The sequence below is a fragment of the Perna viridis genome, chromosome 3 (genome assembly GCF_037379345.1).
Source record: "Perna viridis isolate PV_CMFRI_1.1 ecotype Kerala chromosome 3, ASM3737934v1, whole genome shotgun sequence".
Lineage (NCBI taxonomy): Eukaryota > Metazoa > Mollusca > Bivalvia > Mytilida > Mytilidae > Perna > Perna viridis.
Window position 1 is genome coordinate 48,953,225 of NC_142447.1, and position 15,987 is coordinate 48,969,211.

A 15,987-nucleotide genomic window follows, 5' to 3' on the forward strand; every position below is an offset into this window, starting at 1 on the left:
TCGGAGAAGTGTGGGGAGTAGATCTGTAATAGGTTATTTCCCTTCTAAAACATTTCAGTCTCCGATGGGCCCATTTTTCAATATCAAAATGTATTCATTTAATTATGAAATAAGTCGATTTCTTTTTAATTCGTTGTTATATACCTACTTAATCTCTCCTTTTGCGAACTTAGAAGACATAAGAAGATTATCTTCCCGATATTACCGTCATTATATTGAGCTGATTGGACATTGAAGAAAAATATCGGTGGTTAGAAGAAAACTTGTCTCATGCAACACAATTTAAACAGAGAAATTAAAGTACGATCGATGAAGTCACAAAAGTGGGCGTATCTGTCGTCATAATAAGGCCCACCAATAATAACAAGTGTTTGAAGAGGGAGACTGAGGTAATATAAACAATCTTTCAGACAGATTCCCGCGGAGGGAACGACCAAAAATTTGCTTCTCAAATTTGATAGTTCTAACATCGTTTGGAATTTTTCGGACCCTTCTATAAGTTGACGTTATCTTCCTTGTATCAATTTGATCTGATGGAGCAGTGTAGCGAATAGAGTCGTCACATTCTGAGACGTTGTAGTATATTGCTTTGTTGTGACATGCATCATTAATTTGATCCTCTATCCTACGTAATAACGCCTAGATGAACTGTCCTGTACTACCATACATCGTGTACTATTTTATAGCCCTAGATTAATCCTACGAGGAGGAATGACCCGGGCGGCGAAAGCTATATTTTCATATAGACTAGCTGGCCGAGTGGTCTAGGGCGCTGGACTTAGTACAGGCGTCATAGATGTCACAGCGGTACGAGTTCGAGTCCCGCAGAGGGAACGCAAATTTGACAGTTCTAATATATATATATATATACCAACATTTACATTCTCCATTGCGGCTCTTCGTACAGACGAAATTTTTTATGTTATAAACATATCATCTTGTCTGATAATAATTCTGAATGGTAAACGCGAATACAATATATATATGAATAAATGTCTTTCGTGAAAACAGCAAATACATGTAAATATTTATGTTGGTGAATGTTCATGTGAATATGAATGACTTTCATATCACAACTCATTCGTTTTTTGATTTTTTTTTAAGACTTTTTGTATCGCGCTAGACTTCTGGCTTCTGGAACAGGGTTAAGTTGCTACAAGTTTGTAATCATCACTACAGAAGTTTTATGGTCGTCATCATAAACTCGTGGATCGTTACGGTGTACCCATCTGCACCACGAAAACTGGTTTGTTCATCGTGTCTTAGTTTTCCTTTCCTCTTTAATCTACCCCAGACTTGACTTTTTATGAGCAACTCGGCGAGTGTTTCTAGAAAAGCAGAGGACGCTTATCCTACCTGTGCACATGGTCCATGGTCCATGATAAGTCTTCCACATAATCTCATAAAACAAAAATTTGCATATGTTTTCAAATGGTCGTTCGAATAATCGGGACGTGAATATATTTGATCGAATTCTTTTCGATTATTTTTACTAACGAAAACATATAAACGATATTTTGGCTCTTAACAACAACGACTTCAATAATTTATCCTACAGAACTGAATAAATCAAATACTGGTAATAAAGAATGTGCGTTTCTTAATCTAAGTTTTCATATCAATAATGGTAAACTTAATGCTTAAATTTACGCAAAAAGGATGATTTTTCATTCCCTATCGTTAACTATCTGTTTTAAGATGGTGACGTCCCCTTGTCACCATCATATGGTATGTATATATATCACAACTGGTTTTATTTGCTCGTATCTGTTACAATGTTTCGGATTTTAACGAAAGAAATCTTTATATAAGCGAGAAATTACTACATCAAGGTTTTTGGTATCACAAGCTCGTAAAACAGTCACAAATATTTTCAGCCGATACATTAAGGAACTCATTCTCAAATACAGACGTACTTGTAAAATATTAAAACGTATGGGAAAGTTATTTCTTATGGCAAGAAAACCACAGAAAGATCAATACTCACCCAATAAGTTTGCTTAACCGTCAAATAGGGTGATTCGTAAGGGATATAGTTTTGATATTGTTGTCAAATCGTTAAATATAAAATATCTTGTCTTGGTATTAACATTGACTCGCTTATAGCGTTTTTACATAAAAAAAAACTAACACCCTATATTTAAAAGCAGTTTTCAGCATGATACAGGTTTTATCATTAATTGTATGAATAATGATGTGCCGTGGTCCCTTAACACGCATGGGAAGAATTTGGATTGATACTACATACCAAGAGGACATACCTTTTTGTAGGTTTAAAATGGTCTGGTGCTGATATGTCAAAATAGATATCAGAAGCCAAAGAAATGTCCTTAATGTGAAAATAGGGAACAGAAAACGAAGACAATCCACATATACAAAGTAAATAACTCTTATTTTTACTAAAAATGCAAATTCGTGTTCAAATCAGATAGAACGAGTAATCAAGTGAACCAAGGTTATAGAGTAATCAAGGGAACCAAGGTTATAGCGGTAATCAAAAGAATGTAATCCAGGAACAAAGACCAGATATGGAAAACAGACACACACAACAAAGAACATAAAGTAACTAAAATCATACATACAAAGTAACAAAAGTAAATGAGCAACTCGGACTCCACTAAAAACTGTTATTACTGTTATTGTTTCCTACGTCTACCTCTGATAATAAACATTGGATATAATACATTTTGCAGACAAACACAATGTTGTCTTGGGCTTTGTCTGCTGATATGATAACATATTTGTCATGAATAGTAGACAATGTTTTAGTGTATAGGGTTGAAAAATCAAAACTTTGAATCGATTCGAAAGACCCCACATAAGCACGTAATTTATCGAGCACTTCAAGTGACTTTTTAACACTCCAAAAATACAGTTTATTTTAAGTCGATCCTATAATAGTGAGTGGACAGGCTCAATGCGACCAATTATGTATACCAATCACTATGATTTTATATCCGATTGTTTTATCTTTCTTGGAATAGCAGCTCTGTGTGATGTTTCTGATTCTGGATTTCAAGTGCGGATGTTGAATGTAAGTGTAAAGTGTTGAAAAATCTAGTCTTAATACTGTCAAACTGTCGTACCAAGATCTCACTGTGAGTGTTAAAAGTTTTAAGTTCGGGGCTTACATACTGGTATTTTTTTAAAGAGTTTTTGGTTAAAATTTTATTCTCATTTATGTCACTTCTTGGTTTTAGTAACAATTTTGTCTTTTTTGTCTAAGTACACTTCGTATGGTTTTACTTCATGATATAACGTCTATTGTTCCGGGATTCCACATTCGGCCAAATACATTCATGACGTAAGTAGCCAGGACAACCACAGGGAAAATTGGTCCAAATCCTTTAACGATATAAAATCTTGTTTGTTTAGATGTTGAAGGCTTCTTTATCAAAATAAAATCATGACAAAATTTTTTGATGTATCTATATTTTAAATCATAAACAAACAAACAAACGAAAATACAGATATATAAATATTAATATCACAGATAAATACCAGGCGCGTAGCTGAGGCCAAATTGAATTGTAGGCAAAATTAGGACAGGGGGTCTGGGGGCCGCTAAAGGTAAGGGGTCCAGGAAGACGAAGCCGCCCCCCGAAGCTCCGCGGAGATAGAGTTTTAGAGCATCATTTATGCCTCTCCTGGATGTATTTAAAGAAAAATTGGCAAAATTAAGTGCAGGCAAAAGCTTTTTTACCTAACGGCAGCTACGCGCCGTTTTTAAGTCAACTTGGCAAGGACATGGACCTCAACATAAATTGGATTTTTTTTATCTTCATAAGGACAGGTTCTATTTCCTTCAGCCATTACAAAATATCAGAAGGTCTCATCGATGTATACTCGTCATATATTGTAAGAGATATCTCTTTGAGAGACTCAAGAAAAAAGTACGCTTGTTGAAACTTTTCTAATCTGGTGGTTGTTTGACATGTATCTGTAGAGGTATTTGTCGTTCTATATGGAGCAATATCTGCTATTGCCATTATTTTGCACATTTCGTTCATCAAGGACGTTATATAAACATCACCTAGTCTATAGAACTGTGTCCGGTATTCAGGAATATTAAACTGTCTTAAAATATCTTTGGACTCTTGGAGAGCTTTGTAGTATTCAGCGATAGCTTCGGTCTGAAACAATTGAAATATCATAAATGAAATCGCATTCGGACGGAAACAACTGAAATATCTTAAATGGAATCACATTCTTTGAAAATTTTAATATTTTAATCAGTGTTATCGGAATAATTCAACATCAAAACGAAAGCTTCTTTATGAATTCCACTAAATTGCTTAGTATTATCTATTTCATCAAATATGATTTTTAAAGTAAAATTATTCGTGTATTTACCTTAACACTAGAGAAGCTATCAATCCGTACAGAATTGGAACAATGCCATGTACTTCTCCTAAGTCCAGATAACCGTGGATACAATTCTTTCTATTATAGAGAAATATAAATTGATTTAATATTATGTGTTGAAACTACATCGAACATCATTTTTGTTATGTTGCAAATTTGTAAAGTTTCAACAAACATAGATCAATTCTAATGTATAGGACTTACGGGATGCATTAATAGAAAAATTACACAATTTCATGCTAAGGGATAAAACCTATATGACAATAGTAATATCAGGTATTTTGGCATTTCGAATGTTTACGTAATGTGGAAAGCAATAGTTTTCTAAATCGCAGGACTTTGACCTCTCTTTAAAATCTTTGAAATATACCTACAATTTGGTCAGTGATGGCCTTAGAATGTCTTCTTACTCTTTCGGCTTTGTGACTAGCTGTCAAGAAATCTCGCCTTAATAGCAGCTGTCCTATTTCTTTATTATCTGATAAAGCTATAGAACCATAACTTCTACAAAGGTTTGTAGAACTGTGTTGTATCAACGGGTATATTGCGAGAATATCTGAAATCAACCGTTCATTTATTAATATCTTCAAGCACCTTTTATGTATCTGTGGCATCAATAATATTTTACAAATATATCATTATACAGTTCATTTAAATATAAGTATTTTGGGAAAAAATACAATGTGGTTCAATGTAAGATAGGTTAGTGCTGAATGGGATGACATGAAACCGGACGTGGGAAGGGCTGATTACTAATCTGCTTGTATCACCTTAATAAATGGAACAAAAGTCTAAACATCTAAACATATCGGTGATTATTTTCGAATACTAGTATCTATTTTATGTTTTCTAGAAGGTATTAATGCTTCCCTAGTATCTATTACGACAGGTTCCTGTTCTTACTTTTAGTGTAAAATATAAGCCATTGTTTATGCTTCTTTATAGCATATAAAGAGTTTTGTGGGTCGATCTGGTCGGACAGGGTATATTAAGGTTTTATAGAATTTTTCATATGTTCATCGTAAAATTCTTGAAAAATTTTCAAGTAAAAAGTCCTTCAAGCTAGCATTCACTTGTTATTCTTAAACATTGAATACGTTAACATTACGGATATGAGTACTATCATCTGGTTAATTATGTCAAGTAATATTTTGTATGTTTAGCTGAGGTGTAAAAAAGCCCAAAAACTGTTGGAGAACAGAGATTTTCTAACACCCCTATTACAAAAAAGGTCATGATTATCGATAATGATAGACGCATGCGTTTTCTTTGCAAATAATATGTGAAATCGGTTTGCCGTATTCATTATTAAGAATTCCGACGAATTTACTGTGAAGACAATTGACAAGCTAGATAACTTGTCTATTCAATTCACCTTGACCTTTGACCTTAAAAATTGCCACAATAAAACCAAACGGTAGTTTTTTTGTAGGATCCAAATGTAGTATGAGTGCTTTAATTAATGGTCACTGTTTTCTTGCAATTATAAACAGAAAACAATATTACGTCATTTTAACTGTTTCCTCATTAATGAACAATGAATTCTTGGTTTTACATGTTATATAATGTAAAGCATATTCAGAAAGCCGACAACATTTTAAGGAAATCACGCTAAGTTGTCGATATACTGGTAGCTATAGAGTTCTTGTGATTAATCATCATTAAAACAATTCTTAACATATACGCTTAAACTATAAATTATCCGCTTAACTAGTACTGGTCATCAAGTGAACCGGTAGCTCTAAAGTTCTTGTGTGTAATCGTAATTAAAACATTCTTCAAAAATGCACTTATATATATTATACACCATAAAGGTACCTGGTCATCATTTAAACCACATCGAAACCGGAATCTATTTAAAAGGAATTGTTTTTTGCAAAAACAAAGCCCTTGAAATTATTAGAACATTCGTAAACTTAACTTTCTTGGTATTATAGAAAACCAGAAAAAGAATATATTTGTTTTCATATAAATCACATTAAGTTTACATTTTTTTTCAACACAAATGAGTGATTTATAACAGTTTTCTAAAAGTAATAACCGCTGTTAATATGTATATCCTACTGTAGATGTTGCCAGTATGTCGGGTCCGATATTACTTTCATATTTATAAAGTTTTTTCTTATTCAGCCGGTTGTAGTAGTGCTGTTTAAATCCACAATTCACAATCTATTTTATACAAAACCTAAAACTCAATATAAAGTATGCATCTCATTAAAAACTTATCAACTACACTTTTTTAAATTTATTTATCAATGTTATTTATCAATTACAAATCTAAGAGATATCATTTGCGCCACAAATCGTTTGAATTACGCCAATCCATATATTATTGGTTTTTGTTATCTATATTTGGCATAATATTTGTACCATAAAGTATCAAACATGTATGGTAAGCAGAAAAACAGCTGCAAGGCATAACTCCGAGAAAGAAGCTTTTCTGTTGTAAGTATGACTATGTACGCGAACGATAAAATAAGTCAGATCTTGTGCTTAAATGCGTGTGGTATTGAATTTATATTAAAGGCACCAAATCTGGAGGAATTAACTGCTCATTATGATATATTGTGCTTTTGTGAGTCAAAATTAGATCAATATAATGCGATATAAATTGAACATTTCAAAACATTGCCACCATTGAATTGTTCAAATGCAAAATGTAAATCTGAGGGATAATTATATTTGTAAGGGAATGTATATTTTAGAATGTCAAAGTACTGCATAGCTCATGTGAAAATGTTTTTAGCAAGACTGTTATATTTGGTTCTGTGTATATACCACCAGAATATAGTGACTATGGCAGTATTTTAGATGTAATTCAGAATGATTTGATCAGCCGTACAGCTGAAAAAGACTACAGAGTTTACATGCTGAGAGATTTACGAGTACTTAAGGTGATTTTACTCTTTTGGGCAGTTGAGTGTAATTTTCTGTAAAGTTAGAAGACATTATTAACATTGTTAACTTAGAAAATTTTGATGTAAAAATTTCTTGTTGTAATAATGTTAATAATAATGCAAATAGGTTGTTACAGTTATGTAAAAACTTTGAAAATCTGATTGCAAATGGTAGATTATTTAACGATAGAGGTTCCTTGACATATACTGTTGATTTTTGTGTTTATCACCTGAATTGTTCCCTTATGTATCTGATTTTGAAATATTGCCTTTTGATCCAATGATAAATAATGTATATAATGCTTTACATATTGAAATATTGTGTAATATAACTGCTACAAATGTAATAGAAAATAATGTTAATAACATTATCAAACCTAAATAGGATGAAAATAATTGTCAAGTGCTTAATGATGCTTTAAATGTTGATATTATCGATGCCTTATATGATCGACTTATCTCTCTTGATGTTAACTCTGTCACCAAAATTTTGATTAATGAGCTTATTGGTGAATGTAATGAAATTATTATTAAAGATTTTAATGATAGTAATACGTTGAAGAAAATATTGATATTTCTAAGGAAGGATATAACCATGGTTTAAGGCCGAGTGTCACACAAACAAAAAAAAGAAATGAGTATCATAAGTCAAGTGTTATAATTTGCGAGCCAGGACTAGTTAGAATATTAAAGTATATTAAATTGTCAATATAATACATATAGAAGAACTTTTGCTAAAAAAAACCCCTTCGTAACTTAGTCATAACAATCCAAAATCTTACTTGACTTTGTTAAATAGGTCAGTTAGTTGCAATAGTAAAAATGTGTACTTGAAAAAAGTGTCTACTGAATGTTTTTAGGATCATTTTAAGAAACTAGCTACTTAAGATAATGTTGGGTGTGATGATGTTGATGATTTTGATAAGAATAATGTTACTAATATCTTGACCTACACTTAGAAATCGATGGTAAAGGAAAACTATTGACTTTACGACAACCTTGATGACTTTTCATTCAGAATTGTCAACTCTGGAACAGGGTTATGTTGCTACAAGATTGAAGTAATCACTACAGAAGTTTTATGGTTGTCATCGTGAACTCGTGGATCGTTGTGGTGTATCCATTTGCATCATAAAAACTGATTTATTCAACGGGTCATGGTTTTCCTTTCTTCGTTTGTCTACCCCGGACTTGACTATTTATGAGCCACTCGGCGGGTGTTTTTAGAAAAGCAAAGGACGCTTACCCTACCAGTGTACCTGGTCCATGCTCCCAGTTTTTAGTGGAGTCCGAGTTGCTCATTTGCTTTTGTTACTTTGTATGTATGATTTTAGTTACTTTATGTTCTTTATTGTGTATGTCTGTTTTCCATGTCTGGTCTTTGTCCTTGGATTACATTCTTTTGATTACCGCTAAAACATTGGTTCCCTTGATTACTCCTTTACTAGTTTGAACGATATTGTAAATAGTGTTATTAGTGAATCAGGTTGTAAACGCAGTTAAAAATTAAAAAAAAAACAAATCATGTGAAAAGGTATGATTTTAAATGAGTTTTTAAAGCATTCAACACTTAAAAATGCTTCTTATTTTTGTTAAACTTTTAAGCATTGTTTTTTAAGCTGGTATTGTACCTAACCTATGGTCAGTTGGTATTATATGTCCAATTTATGAAAATAGAGGTGATGTTGCTAACTCCGATAATTATAGGGGAAATACAATACTCAGCTGTTATGGTAAACTGTTTATTGCTATACTAAATAACAGGCTTAATTATGATCTAGAAGTTATGAATGTTCTCTGCGAAGAACATGTTGAGTTTCGAAAAACTATGGAACTCATGATCATATATTCAACTCGAAATGTTTAGTAGATTTATACTTGCATAGAAATAAGCCATTATACTGTGCCTTTATTGAATCCCGCAAGGCTTTCGATTCAATCAATAGGACAGCTCTATGGAATAGGTTACTTCAAAATTGTATTGATGGTAAAATGTTTACTATCATTCAAGCTATGTACAAAAATGCTAAATCTTATGTACGACAAGGTAGTCAAATGTCACATTATTTTCAAAGTAATGTTGGTGTTTGTTCGACAGGGTGAAAACCTGTCCCCTGTACTTTTCTCATTGTTTCTTAATGATTTAGTCCATTTTATATCAAATGCATATGACGATTTGTCTGATACATGTAATGCTATTCATGTTGTACTCGATAATGAGGAAATTGCTGTTTATCTAAGATGGTGTATTCTATTATATGCTGATGACACTGTTATACTTGTCGAATCTACGGCTGAGTTGCAAGCTGCACTTCATTCTATGTATCTGTATTGTAAAACTTGGAACCTTGAAATAATGCTGCTAAAAGCTGTTGCATTTAGAAAATGTAAATCCCCTGACAAGCCCGTATTTAAATTTTATGATGAAGTCTTAAATGTCATTGACGGTTTTGCTTATTTATGCGTTGAATTTATTTTCAATGGTTCTTTAATAAATTGATAGAACAATGTAGAAAAGCTATGTTTAGTATATTACGTAAGAGTAGAAGTCTTGGTTTACCCTTTGATTTGCAACTACAAATCTTTGACACAATGGTTGCACCTATTTTTGTCAAGGAAGTCTATTATAGATTGAACTTGACTTAAAGATCGTCGGCAACTATATTACGTAATCAGGGTAGACATTTCCACATACAACTACCAAAATAACACTCCGCGGATTATTATCCTTGCAAAGTTTGCATTACGATATCGCTCCGCCGCCGATCATAATCCATGTCTAATATGTGATGTTTACTTTACGTACAACATGGGCGTGTAACGATATTAAGGTCACACTAACCATTTCCGGGTCAAATGGCCACCCCCCTATGTAGTACCAAAAACACACTGAAACTAGACATATGCATTGTAAGTGCGTTATTTGTGTGTATTATGATTAAAAGTAGTCAAAATAAAGCTGAGAATGTGTACTTTAAAATCATATATGTAATTAACTACAAAAGTGTATGAATACTGTTTACATGTGTGAGTAATTTGCCTCCATGCTGTCAGTTAGCAGAACAGGTAAAAATGAGGATTTCCAGTATTATTTATTCAAGTAAATTTTGTGAAGAATTTCTACAATCATCGTACCATTAGCATAATGATTTTAGAAGCCTTATTTTCCAAGCTTTGCAACGGTATGCAACTTTAAGATGTCATTTGTCCTTTGAATTCACAGTGAAGCTTTGAAAATTACCTTTTTTAACATGTAAAGTAATGGAAACGTTAGAAGTAGTTAGTGAGACCTAAGGTTGTTTAATAATTGTAGAGCTGCGATATTTCAATGAATATATGATAATAACTATTCAAATTTTGACGCAGAGAGATGAACTATTTCGTCAAATTGACCCGAACATTCGCAGGGAGGAAAGCTCAATCGAGATTTGCCAATTATTTATCTCGGTCTGATCATGTTAATTTAGTGAAGATGTCGGGAGCTTCTAATGACGGATTTTCGGAGCTGCAATATACACTTTTTGTGTAGTAAGTATAGATTATAGTGGCGGATCTAGGGGAGGGTGCATGGGGTTGGCACCCATCCTTTTTATTGGAAAAATTCATTTGTGATTAATTTGATCCCAGGAATTCAAGCAGTGTACATATATGTTAATTGTACATAAAACAACAAAATGGTAAACACACATGTACATACATGTAGCAAACAATGAAGCATTTAAAATAGAAAATAAACAGAATTGTTAAATTATTATGATTTCAAAGCAGAGACATAAACAATGTCTCTGTTCAACGGTAAGGGGTTGAAAGGAGGTCATGTGGCATATTCATCACATTCAGTAGATAATCTTCAAATATCAAAAAGGGGTGGGTATCCAGTGAAATAAAGTAATGTCCTTGGGACGCGAGTGGACACAGGAGCCATGACATTACACATACACTTGTACATGTTCCTAAAATACAAACTTCCACACCGACCCTAGACCTTTATTGCATACCCTATATCACACCCCTAGACCTGTATCGCATACCGTATATCACTCCCCTAGACTTATCTCATACTGTATATCTTACCCCTAGACATATATTGCATTCTATATCACTCCCCTAGACCTTCATTGCCTTCTGTATATCACACCCACACCCTAGACCTATATCGCATACCGTATATCAAATCCCCAAACCCATTTCAAGTACCCTATATATTACATCCACAGACATGTATTGCATACCTTATAGCACACCCCAAGACCTATATTGCATGTTGTATGGACTCTTCAGGATAACTGAATGGACGTCGTTCAGTTATCCTGAAGAGTCCCTGCAGAAAGATGAAATCGATAGAACTATTATATTGTTTACTTATCTTACTACTAGTTTTATGAATATATATATATATATATAGAAAGGTCTAAAAAAAATTCCCAACGATGTTTGAACTGTCAAATTTGCGATGCAAATTTTTGGTCGTTCCCTCCGCGGGACTCGAACTCGCACTGCTGTGACATCTATGGCAACACCGCCTGCACAAAGTCCAGCGCCCTAGACCACTCGGCCAGCTAGGCTACATAAAAATATAGCTCTCGCTGGCCGGGTCGTTCCTGCTCGTAGGATTAATCTAGGGCTGTAACTTAGTACACGATGTAAGGTGGTACGGGACAGTTCATTTAGATGTTAATATATAGGATAGAGGATCAAATTAATGATGCATGTCACAACAAATCAATATTATACAACGTCTCAGAATGTGGCGACTCTATTTGCTACACTGCTCCATCGGATCAAATTGATACAGGGAAGATATATAAACGTATAGAATGGTCTGAAAATTTCCCAACGATGTTAGAACTGTCAAATTTGCGATGCAAATTTTTGGTCGTTCCCTCCGCGGGACTCGAACTCGTACTGCTGTGACATATCTATGGCAACACCGCCTGCACAAAGTCCAGCGCCCTAGACCACTCGGCCAGCTAGGCTATATAAAATATAGTTTTCGCTGGCCGGGTCATTCCTCCTCGTAGGATTAATCTAGGGTTGTAACTTTCGCTGGCCGGGTCATTCCTCCTCGTAGGATTAATCTAGGGTTGTAACTTAGTACACGATGTATGATGTATGGTAGTACAACATATATATATATATATATATAGATATATCACACCCTAGACCTATATCGCATACTGTATATCGCACCCATGGACCTATATTGCATTCTTTAAATCACACCCATAGACCTATATGCCATATCCTATACAACACCCCTAGTCTTATATTGCTTACCACAAGTACATTAGAAAGAATAAACACGACATGCAAAAAATCTGTTTGATATGCAGTATCAACCCTCGACCTATATCACCCCATGGGCCAGTGGCCCTTGAGTTGATATAGGAGTCTCCTGTTAGTACTGCATGTGATACAGATTTTGGCATGTACTATTCAGTATGGAATTTAAAGAAATAGTAATACATGTACAATGTACATGTGTATTATATCCATGTAAGTCATAATTGATTATCAATATGGTTCTTTTATAGTACATTGTCAAGATATACCAGATACATTTATTTTGAATGCGGATTAAATATTAAGAAACAGTTATGTTAGAAATTCTATGTCCATGAAAGTACATTGAAAATGTGTTGGGTATCAAGGCTACCAAAAGTAGAACTTCTCTAAGAGCTGATTTTCATGGACATCCTTACATGTACAATGTACTAGGTAAGTGTTGAAGGTATACATTATTTATTCATATACTTTGTATGTACACAGTTATTTAGAATTTTCAAAACTGGTGATAGATATACTATTTTTATTGCTAGTGTAGAACGGTGTAGTCATTTCTTAGCAAAATTTGCAGTTTACATTTGTATGTCCGTGAACAAGAAATTTTAACTGAAAAGTACAAAAATACATGTGCATGTACTTTAAATATGGTTACTGGCATATGCTGTACAGTATCAATTAAAGATTTCATACATGAAATTATAATATTTGTAATATAGTATTACATGTATCTAAATTATTTTCCACTTTACAATGTGACATTAATTGCTCATAGATAAGAGTAATCAAGGGAACCAAGGTTATATTGGTAATCAAAAGAATGTAATCCAGGGACAAAGACCAGACATGGAAAACAGACATACACAACAAAGAACACGGAGTAGGGTAAGTCAACATTCAGGAATTGATCCAGAGATTTTGAAATGGGGGTCCAAACATCATTATAATTCAGCAGGTAGCTAAAATCATACATGGAAGAAGCCCTAAAGCAATATCCTTAGCAAGCTCTCCATTTTCTGTATTTAGAAGGTTTTTATCTGGTAAACGAAATGACTTTAATTTATTGTTTTAAACTCATCACTTCAAACCACTTTTTATGATCTATCTGGTTATGAGGGGATATTTTAACAATGACAGGTGAAAAGTAACCTGTTCTACTCTTACTTATGTTACCTGTTATTAATAGTTATTGAAACAAAGATCTGCTCATGAAGTACACGGTACAGTTTTGTAAAGTTTGTTATGTTATTCAGATAAATTTTAATTATTTTAGAAAAAGAAATGTTTATTTTTTTTTTCTTCTTAATTAATACAGCTGATATTAAAAGAATAAAACCTACGAACACTGAAATATAGTAGATATATACTATATCAACATGTTTTAATGTAGGGCAAAAACGATGAATAATGACAGAAATATTGTTTGCAAAATTTCAATCGACCAGTATTGATCAGTGGAGGAATATTGACAAGGTGGTTTAAAAACCAGTAAAAACCTGGTACTGTTATAACCACCCAACCTTTATTTTTGTCTGATTTGTACGAAATTATATGTACATGTAACAATATTTCCCAACAAGAGCAGGTTTCTCCATATCACATGGTTAAAATACATGTATATTATCATGAATTTACATTGTAACATTTTGCATATATCAGACACTGTTATGATTTTTTTCCTTGATTTCTTTTCAGTGGTTATCACTTAAAAATTTCACTAGATGAAGTGAGAAGAAAGCAAAAGTAAAACAGACCATTTCTGTGCTGGAACACTATTTAAGCATGAAACAAAGTTCATGATTCTCAAGTGCTGGTACATGTATGTGTAGCATGAAGCAGCTGTAAATGTATATGTCAACATCTCTTAATAAAAACTATAAAAACATGAGGCCTGATTTCTTAGCAGTTATAAATTTGCGAAATATAAGATTTACTTGTATTGCAATCTTGTACATATTTGTGAAACAATCATGCAGAAAAAAGTGAAAGAAATGCACATACATTATTGAAGGCAGACAGGTATAAAATACTCAGCAATAGTGATTCATCATAAAAAAGTGGTACTCATAGGGTATGGGTTCATTAGTAACTTTTTTGTTTTGGAGAAAAGAAAAGATGGATTTATTCTCATTTTCCCTGTATTCACCACATCTATATACAATTGACTTTTCAACTTAATTGGAATCTTAAATTGCTCAAATCTATGAGCTACAAAGTTGTTTTTTAGTTTGATAATATTTAAACTGTATAGTAATTTTTACAACAAGAGTTAATTTTTTATCCTTGTTTGCACTGAAAAACTCCTAGAGAAAGTTAATCATTTATTGTAAGTACGTGCACAGTTTCGACGAGTTAAACCCATAGCCTAATCTAGACAACAATGACAAGGACGAATTTTAGTTTTAATTTATTACATAAATTCGACATGAAAGTGAGCACAAGCAAGGAAAAGTTTTTTGCTCATATCTCCCTTGAGATTAGGCCTTTGTTTAACTTCCTCCAGTCTGTTAGATTCATTTCTACTTCATGCATCTCCAAACCCAAATTTCAAGGTGTGGATCCATTCTTATTTTGAAAATTCATCGAATATTGATAGTGATTCTCAGTGGAATTCATATTTTGTAAGAAATGCTGATTTAAGTGTTCGGAAATTTGAAGACATCAACGTATGCGTACAGCCAGGAATACCAAAAGCAATAATACAAAACAAGATCCAAAAATATATATATTGATCAAAGTACTGTACAAATATACACTGCGTTAAAAAACAAATGGTTGTTCTTTAAAAGAACTATACTCGACGTCACATACAGCACATTTTCGGTTTGAAGCTATATTTGTTCAACTGTCTGGACTTACCGCTAGAGTTGTCTCTCTTTTGTTTAATCTGAAGATAGTTCGCATATATGCATGACGTGATAGTTCCAACGAGTCGTTTATTGGCTGAAATCGTGCGTAACAAATCCTTACGGGAAAATCCTATACTAATATCCGCCATGTTGGTTTCTACGGGACGATTTGTTTACAAACGAAGTTCATAAGTTCCCGTCGAACTCCGGTGACAATCGTCTGCTTGATCAACTTCTCGATGTTGTACGATGTTCGCGTATAATAAATCCGAGATATCCGAATTAGCGCCTAGATGCATTCTGGGTTCTTTGGTTTTTGGACAAACCATTTAAACGTAAACAACATCTCCTAGCAACCCGATCACTGTAAAATGGCCGACTTTTGACAATGTAAATATTGGGACCGAGAATTAAAATCTCACCGGAACTTAACGATTCAATGTTTAGGGAGAAGCCGTTTGGCTAAACGAATTAGCAAGTCATTTAAGACAATTTAAACGACGGTAGGTGTCAATAAAGTCGTAGAAAATATTTTTATTCAAATTTTAACAGTATCGTATTTATGTGACGCCGAGTATAGGCTTTGATCGGTT